Genomic DNA, 9,968 nt, shown 5'->3' on the forward strand with positions numbered 1-9,968 from the left:
AAGTGAAATGGTGAATTACCCAGGCCAAGATGAATCTGACATGGAGTGCACTGATGCACAGCCGCTGATGGATGATTCTGCTGGTACATTCACTCAGAGCACTACATTGTCCTCGCAGTGTACAGAGCCAGATTCTGACCCTGATGAGACTCAGGTGCCCCTTCCCGCACACTATACCACCATACACGGTGACACAGAGGAAGGTGCACATGACATAGAAGAGGAGGTGATGGATGACCCAGTTGTTGACCCAGATTGGCATCCATTGGGGGAAGAGGGTGCTGCTTCCAATAGCTCAGATGAGGAGCATCCACAGCAGATATCGACATCGCAACAGCTGTTATCTGGCAGGCCCGGAGCACTCCAAAGACAGGTTCCAAACATCAAAAGAGTTGCTGGACAGCTTGTCCAGAGGGCCAAAAGATCACAGCGTGCTAGGCCGCAAAATGTCTGCCAAAGTAGGAAGAGTGCAGTGTGGCACTTTTTTGAACAAAATCCTCATGATCAGGCCAAGGTTATCTGTAAGAAGTGCGCAAAGACCTTTAGCCGAGGGAAAAATCTGAAAAATTTGAATACCAGTTGCATGCTTAGACATTTAACCAGCATGCACTTGCAAGCGTGGACACAACACCAAACCTCAAGTGCCACATGTGCAACTGATCACAACGAAGGTAGTCAGCAACGCTACATTGTTTCCCCCACTGTAAGCCCACCGGTTAGCACAGCAGCAAATGTTGAGGTGTCGTTGCAATGCCACAGCAGTCAGGGAATCCCACTGTTATATCAACGAAAGACTGATTCTAGGCCATCAGAAAGAACAACAACTCCATCACCATCATCAACCCTCTCTCAGTCCGCCCTGTCCACTGCTACTTCCACCATATGCAGCTCTCAAGTCCAGCTCACCCTCCCAGACACTATGAGTAGGTCAAGAAAGTACTCAGTCTCTCATCCGCGTACACTGGGTTTGAACGCCCACATTGCCAAACTAATCTCGTTTGAGATGATACCCTTTCGGTTGGTGGAAAGCGCAGCTTTCCGCGAACTCATGGCCTATGCAGTACCACGCTATGACCTACCCAGTCGCCACTTCTTCTCTCGCAAAGCCATCCCAGCCCTCCACCATCATGTGAAAGACCGCATTGTCCATGCACTCAAGCAGTCAGTGAGCGGAAAGGTGCACCTCACAACTGATGCATTGTCCAGTCGGCATGGCCAGGGCCGTTACGTGTCCATCACTGCGCACTGGGTTAATGTGGTGGATGCAGGGTCCACAGGGGACAGCGGTGGTGGGACAGTGCTGCCTAGCCCACAGTATAGGAAACAGTTGGCTGTAGGCGTTCGACCCTCCTCCTCCTCCTCCAGAAGCGAAAGTTCGTCCACAGAGCGCAGTCGTACGAGCACTCCATCTGCAGCTGCCACTGTTGCACACGATGTGTCCCCCTATCGAGCAGCTAGTGGAAAGCGTCAGCAGGCTGTGTTGCAGATGATGTGTTTGGGCAACAGACACACCGCCGAGGTACTGGCCGAGTACTTGAAGCGACAAACTGAGTCATGGCTGGGCAGTGTACATCTTGAGGCAGGCAAGGTAGTTAGTGATAACGGCCATAATTTTTTGGCAGCCACAGCCCTTTCAAAACTCAGCCACATACCTTGCTTGGCTCACACCTTGAACCTGGTGGTGCAGTGCTTCCTCAAAAATTATCCGGAGTTAACAGCCCTGCTCCAGAAGGTGCGAAGACTGTGCGCGCACATCCGCCGGTCGCCTGTACACTCCGTTCGTATGCAGAAGCTGCAGCGATTGCTCCACCTTCCCAACCACCGCCTCATTATCGACATTGCAACAAGGTGGAACTCCACCCTGCACATGGTGGAGCGGCTGTGCGAGCAGAGGCAGGCCATAATGCATTTGTGGGAGGATACACGGCCAGGCACTTTGAGAGCAGACATGGAGTTGACAGGTGTGCAGTGGTCGAAGCTGAAAGACCTCTGTAAAGTCCTTCAGTGTTTTGAGGAATGCACACGGCTGGTAAGCGCAGACGACGCCATCCTAAGCATGAGCATCCCACTTATGCATCTGCTCATGCAAACTTTGACGCACCTTAAGGAGCAGGCGTCTGCAGCCAATGTTGATGAGGAGGAAGAGGAGGAGGGAATCCTTGATGACATTCAGCCATTGTCTGCTCAGGGACCTCTCCTGGACGAGGTGGAGGAAGAAGAGGAGGAGGAGGATGATGATGGGGATGATTACTTAGGGGAGGAGGATGCATCTCGTGGGGCAAGTGAAAATGTTGGCTTGGCAAGGTCTGGTACAGGGTTTGTGCGTGACTGGAGGGATGTGGATTTGCCAGAAAGTGCTCCTCCAACCAGCACTCGCAGTGCATCATTGACACCGGGAACATTGGCCCACATGTCAGATTATGCCTTGCAGATCCTAAAAAGGGACCCCCGCATTGCCAAAATGATGAACGATGACGACTACTGGTTGGCCAGCATCCTGGATCCACGCTATAAAGGCAAATTACAAAACATCATGTCACAGGAGAACCTTGACCTAATATTGGCTAATAAACCAGCAACTCTGGTAAATCGGTTGCTTGAGGCATTCCCAGCACACAGCAGCGGTGATGGTTCTCACACGAGCCGTACGGGCCGGGGGCAGCTTGGCAGAGGTGTTCGTGGTGCACACAGCAGAAGTGGCGTTGGAGACAGGGGTTTCATGACAATGTTGTGGACTGATTTTTCAAATACCGCTCACACAACTGGTAATACTGCATCGATGGAAAGTGACAGGAGACAGCAGTTGTCAACTATGGTTACAAACTACTTTTCCTCCCATATCGATGTTCTCCCACACAGGTCATTCCCCTTTGACTATTGGGCCGCTAAACTGGACACCTGGCCTGAATTGGCCCAATATGCCTTACAGGAGCTCGCTTGCCCAGCTGCAAGTGTGCTATCGGAAAGAGTCTTCAGTGCAGCTGGATCAATCCTGACAGAAAAAAGGACCCGTCTGTCAACCCAAAATGTGGATGATCTAACCTTCATTAAAATGAACCATGCATGGGTTTCCAAGGATTTTGTCCCACCTTCCCCTGATGACACATAGGGTGACAGAAAAATGGCTTGCTTTGGTCCACCTCTTCTTGGGACTTCACCTATTTCGCCTTTTGCATCAGCTGAAAGTCCAACATCAACATATGCCACTTTCTAAAACTCCCTAACTGTGCTGCCTCCCCCCCATGGCTGGGGTCACCACCTAGCGCACGACACCGTGCGAGTGCCGTTGCCCTGGACAGGTGGGTAGGCCGACTCTTGGGCGCGGGCACTGGCACAGGGTCCCTCATAGTGCAATCAAGTGTCTCTGACGATGGTGGTGCACACCCGCCGTCAGACACACCGCTGAACTATGAGGGGCCCATTGCCAGTACCGACGCCCACGAGTGGGCCCCCCTTGCTTGGGCAGGGCCCCAGCATTTGCAATCTTTACCTCTCCCTGCTCCTCCGCTGTGTAATCTGGGCCGTCAAATCCATACTGTGCCTGACACCGTCTGAGCCTGCCTCCTGATGTATAGACATATATTTTGAATGTGTACGCTATCCATACATGTTATCTGGGGATACGGTACCCTTTCTAACCTTTGTGCAATCACGTGCAATCCATACTGGGCCTAACACCGTCTGAGCCTGCCTCCTGATGTATAGACATATATTTTGAATGTGTACACTATGCTATCCATACATGTTATCCGGGGATACGGTACCCTTTCTAACCTTTGTGCAATCACGTGCAATCCATACTGGGCCTAACACCGTCTGAGCCTGCCTCCTGATGTGTAGACATATATTTTGAATGTGTACACTATGCTATCCATACATGTTATCCGGGGATACGGTACCCTTTCTAACCTTTGTGCAATCACGTGCAATCCATACTGTGCCTGACACCGTCTGAGCCTGCCTCCTGATGTATAGACATATATTTTGAATGTGTACGCTATCCATACATGTTATCTGGGGATACGGTACCCTTTCTAACCTTTGTGCAATCACGTGCAATCCATACTGGGCCTAACACCGTCTGAGCCTGCCTCCTGATGTATAGACATATATTTTGAATGTGTACACTATGCTATCCATACATGTTATCCGGGGATACGGTACCCTTTCTAACCTTTGTGCAATCACGTGCAATCCATACTGGGCCTAACACCGTCTGAGCCTGCCTCCTGATGTATAGACATATCTTTTGAATGTGTACGCTATCCATACATGTTATCTGGGGATACGGTACCCTTTCTAACCTTTGTGCAATCACGTGCAATCCATACTGGGCCTAACACCGTCTGAGCCTGCCTCCTGATGTATAGACATATATTTTGAATGTGTACGCTATCCATACATGTTATCTGGGGATACGGTACCCTTTCTCACCTTTGTGCAATCACGTGTAATCCATACTGGGCGTGAGAACGGCTGGCGAGCTGTTAAGCAAGCTACAGCACCTGTGGTTTGCACACGTAAGTTTTTAATTTTTTCAGGAATGACGGTTAGGCCTAATTCCGGAACTGTGGTTGACCTGCACTTACTGGGAAATCATCGTTCGCGGGTAATAATTGTAATCAGTGATCCCCATCACTAACGTTGTTCAGCGGGTTATCTGCACCTGTAAGCGACAAACGCTGGCCTTTTCAGTGTAGCGCACATGCAGCCACGGACATGTAAGGGCATGACACACCAGTTATTGGCCAATCTCATGTGCCAGAGCCTCACGTGTCCCTCTAGTAAGCCGGACTCGGACCGCGGGGCATGACGGAGTCTCGTTCGTTAACGGAATTAAGCTTGCATCTGTTCTGTAGCTGGCATGGTTGAGGTTTCCCAGGTGGAGTCGAATTTAACCGTAGGCTCCACTCCTGGTGGTGCCCTTCTGGACATTCCTTTAAGGTTCAGCTTTGCAACCATACTGCCCACGTAAAACAAACACTTTGCCTTCATGAACGCTGTTTGGAGGGTCATGACTCGTGGGAATAACGCCGCCCAATCAGTTAACCTGCTAGAGAGATCCTTCATTGCTCCCAAGCATGACATCACACTCCCTAGGAGGAAGGTAATGCCACTGTGGCGACCGTACTCCTGGGGGCGACACAAGTGCACTGATGCCCAGCCACTGCTCGATGAATCTGCTGGTACATTGACCCAGACCACTACATTCCCCTCGCACGCTACACGGCCTGAATCTGACCCTGATGAAACTCAGGTTACCCTTCCCATATACAGTTCCATCTTACACGGTGACAAAGAGGAAGCTGCAGATGAAAGTGCAGGTTCGGCCCACCCGCCATCAGACACACCACCGTACTATCAGGGGCCCTGTGCCAGTGCCGTCGCCAACGAGTGGGCCCCCCCTGCTTGCTCAGGATCACAGCACTTGCAAGGTTGAAATACTGTGCAGTGAGATGGAAGATGGGGACGACGAGGAGTCCAGACTAGTACAGGGAATCCCTAGCGAGGAGACTTATTTGATTGTTTTCAATGTTGGGACAGCAATTTTTGGGGAGCACTATACTCTGGAGAATGATAGATGGGGCCCACCATACACTGGAACATTCCAAAGGTGGACATCAGACACTGGAGCAGCATTTACAGGGCCCATTATACACTAGAGCATTAGAAATGGGGCCCATTATGTTTGGAGCATTATTTGGGCCCATAAGACAGTGGAGCTTCATCCATGGGGACCAACATATACTGTAGCATTATGTGGAGCTCATCATATACTGTTTCAAACATTATATGGGACCAATGATTCTGTATGGAGAAATAGATGGGCCCCGTCATGAGATGTAAAAAGTGAAGTATTTTTCATTGTACTATACCACTATTTCTCTGCCGTATCGGAGCATGATGAGTTGTGGTATGTGTTAAAGGGGCGCTCTTTCGCCCAGGGCACATGAAAACCTGGAGCCAGCCCTCCCCCCCACAACTTTAGCCAAATAACCCCCATTTTTCAGTGCGTAACTTGTATTATGAAGTTAATTAAGGTTGACAAGCTTAAGTAAGAAGAATTGATGCTTTTGGCATTCAAATGGGCACTGTAGGTGTGTTTCCTGTCCTCCTCTCACTGCCGACTTTTATTCCCCATTGACTTACATTGGGTTTCGGGTTTTGGGACGACCCCGACTTTTCCCTATAATCGGACGATCTTGCTCGACCCGACTTTTGGAAAAGTCGGGTTTCACGAAACGAAACTCGACCCTAAAAAAACAAAAGTCGCTCAACTCTAGTCACTACATCACACCTGTAGTATGGAGCCTCAGTACTCACATCGCACAGACTGGAGCAGGTCACCTCGGGAATGGGGTTGGGTGAATAGTGTGTGTGTTTTTAATCGGGAATTGTGGAGGCTTAATATTAAGAGAAGAGCTGTTGGGACTCTCATACTGGATGTGTGGCTGGTACGCGACATTATACTGAGTAAGGGGTTGTGGTGGACTGTAAATTCCTCCATACTGACTGGGGGTCCTTATTTTCTGTAGCAGGGTGTGGGGGCCATAATACTGTGTGAGGTGCTGTGGGGGCCGTGATACTGTGTGGGGTTTGTGGAGGCCACCATACTGTGTGGGAGCCCTCATACTGAGCTACATGGGCACACAGGAGAGCTAATTCCTTGTCATTAGTGACCTTTGGTCTATCTGATTGCAGACTTGAATTGATATGGTGTTGTGTGTCAGGAGGGAGACATCAGATAGTACGTTCTGATGTAAAGCAAATATATAATGTCAGTGGGAATCTGGATTCCAGGCAGGGAACATAGCGGAGACACAGAGTAGGGTGAGGTCATTAGCTCAGGTTTGCTGCACTATTGTGACTTATAACAAAAATTATGTACCGCCACATGAAGCCGGAAAGTTCCTGACTCTGCATAATGCAGAAGAAGCATTCATAAAGTGTGACAACTGCAATGTGATGTACATGCTTCTCATCAAGTTCTTGCTATGTAAAGGAAAGTTTATTTTTGAACTTTTGGTCTCCCTCATTCATCTCCATAACCTCTGGTCCGGGCTTACCAAGTACAACACCAGCATGCGGTCTGCAGAGTCGGGAGATATGACCCCTCGAAATATATATATGTATATACCGGGTCGGACTGGGGTGTCTGTGGTCCACAGTGGGAATGGACCCTAGGGGCCCACCCTACAGCTATATGCAAATATCTGTCATTCGTTGTCCTGATTATAGTGGACCATCGACTGTAAAACACAAGCGGCTCCTGCACATCTACTGTGCACCCCCATAACTGGGATGTAGAATTGCGGTAGTTTACATTAATGGGGTTCTTTGATTAAAACAAGTTTTCACTGATCCTTGGGCTCCACAGGATAGGTGATCATTTAGGTCTGACCAATAGAAACTGCACCGTTCAGAAGAATGAGGAACTTTTGTTGTTGCTAGGACACTTATCCCCATTTTAAAATGGAGTGGCAGGTGGGAGGTCTGATGTCATGATCCAGTTCAGGGTTTGTTTCTTGCTATTCTCTCCCCGGCCTGGTCGTGCGGGTGTTAACCTTCTCTACCTTGTTTTGGGATCTGTTAGACTATTTCATTCCACTGCTGCCTGCAGGCAGCATCAGTTATAGTTCCCCTGGCTTGACCGGCCAACCCCGTTACACCCTGATTTGTCCTCTGCCCGTTGCCTGAGTTCCCGTGCCTTCCCCACTCCTGCTACCCTGCTCATCTTCGTGTTTGCTCCCCGTGCTGTGGCCTCTTGGTATTTGACCCGGCTTGTTCTCTGACCTGTTTTACTGGCTTACGTCTCTGGCATCTCTGCTCCCAACTGGCTCTGACTTTTCTGGCTTGTAGCTAACCACGTGTATTGCTGTTTCCTCTGGTACTGCATTCCCTGTCCGTTACTGACCCGGCTCATCTGACCACTCTCTTGCCACCTAGTGGCACCTGCGCTGCTGCACTGTGGTGGTACGCTGTGCGTGCAACCTTTCTTCCCTCATCAGCACCCCCTGGTGGAGGTTGCATGCTACTGTGCTGCAGCAGCATTACATTATAACTGACATTATATTTAAAGGTGTTTATCATTTTTTTCCCTGGTTATGAATCTGCTTCGTAACTTGGTGGATCAGGTGTCCAGTTTGATGCAAATGATGCAGGGATTGTCGGTGGAGCACCGGACCCTGGCCACGTCCCATACTCATTTGCAGAAAGAGATGACGGAGACTGTTAAGACTGTGCAGGGTGCCCCTCCTTCATGTTGTTGGTAGGACTGGTGATTTTGTAGATGTCACCTTGTACTCTCCCGAACCCTCGGTCAAGCTACCTGGCATCTTCTCTGGTGAGAAGGATAAGTTTTGTACGTTCACTGAGAGTTGCAAATTATTATTTTCGCTTAGATCTCGATCCTCTGGGCATGAGAGTCAGCGGGTGGGGATTATTATATCCTTGTTCAGGGAGGATTCTCCATACTGGTCTTTCTCGCTGCTCCCTACTGCCCCTGAACGGATGTCGGTGGATAGGTTTTTTGAGACCTCAGGACTTATCTATGACGAACCGAACTGTGTCAGGTTGGCAGACGACACTATCATGGATCTTGTTCAGGGAAACCGCTCAGCCGAGTGGTATTGTTCCGAGTTGAGACGATAGTACCCCGAGGTGTCCTGGAATGACTCTGCTCTTTGGTGTCAGTTCCGGAGGGGACTCTCTGATCATCTGAAGGACGCTCTGGCTCTCCATCCACCACGTAGTTCCTTGGAGGAGGCTATGACTCACGCCATCCGGATGGATCAAAGACTACAGAAGAGGGGTGTTATGTAGCAGGAAGTTCCATTTCTTCCGAGTAATCTTGACGTTACACCACATTCTGAGCCCATGGAGGTGGGGGCCACTGCCATCAAGGAAAAGGAGAGGAAACAATGATGGAAAGGGAGACTCTGCTTCTACTGTGGTAGTTCGAGACACTAGAAAAAGAACTGTCCCTCCTGTCCTCCAATTCCCAATGTGCCAGGAAACACCTAAGTCTGACTAACTATCGAGGAGGTTGCCCAGACTCTCAGGTACCTTTTTCCTCATTGGTTAAGTTACTGCTGGAAGAGGAACTTTATGTCCAGAGCTGTTCTATTCCCACTTCAGCTTTTGTGGACTTCAGGTCATCTTGAGCTTGATTGACTCTGAATTGGTGGCCAAATGTAAGTTAGGGACAGTCAAGTTGGGAACTCCAATTAATATCGTGGCCATTGATAAAACACCTCTTCCTAATAATGTTATTAAGTTTGTCGTCGAGGAGTTTATCCTCAAGGTGGGGTACTGTCATCAAGAACGTATTACATGTTTTGTTCTGGACAATCTTCCTGTGGGATTGGTGCATGGATTTACCTGGTTACGAGTACATAACCCGATTATTAACTGGGAATCCTGGGACATTGTTAATTGGGGTCCTAATTGTTTGATGGCGTGCATTGTAAATGTACCTGTGTCATCTGTCAGTCTGGAAGGTATTCCAGAGTACCTAAAGGATTTTGAGGATGTGTTCTCCGAAAAGGAGGCTGAGGTCTTATGACCACACCGCCCATTTGATTGTGCTGTTAATCTCGTTCCTGGTGCCAAATTGCCTGAGGCCCGTTTGTACAGTCTCTCTGGCCCTGAGCAGGCTGCTATGAAGGAGTATATCTCCAAGAGCCTTCATAAAGGACAAATTTGTCCTTCTGTTTCTCCTGTGGCGGCGGGGTTCTTTTTTTGTTAAAAAAAAAGATGGTCGTTTATGCCCATGCCTTGATTTTCGAGAATTAAATAAAATCACCATAAGGAATACTTACCCCTCCCTCTTATTCCTGATTTGTACAATCAATTGTCTGGTGCCAGGTGGTTCTGTAAGTTGGACCTCAGGGGAGCATATAATCTCATCCGTGTGCGGGAGGGGGATGAGTGGAAAACGGCATTTCTCACCTCCAAGGGATTGTTTG

Source organism: Dendrobates tinctorius, unplaced genomic scaffold (assembly GCF_039654945.1).
Source record: "Dendrobates tinctorius isolate UK_male_01 unplaced genomic scaffold, ASM3965494v1 ptg000358l, whole genome shotgun sequence".
Taxonomy (NCBI): domain Eukaryota; kingdom Metazoa; phylum Chordata; class Amphibia; order Anura; family Dendrobatidae; genus Dendrobates; species Dendrobates tinctorius.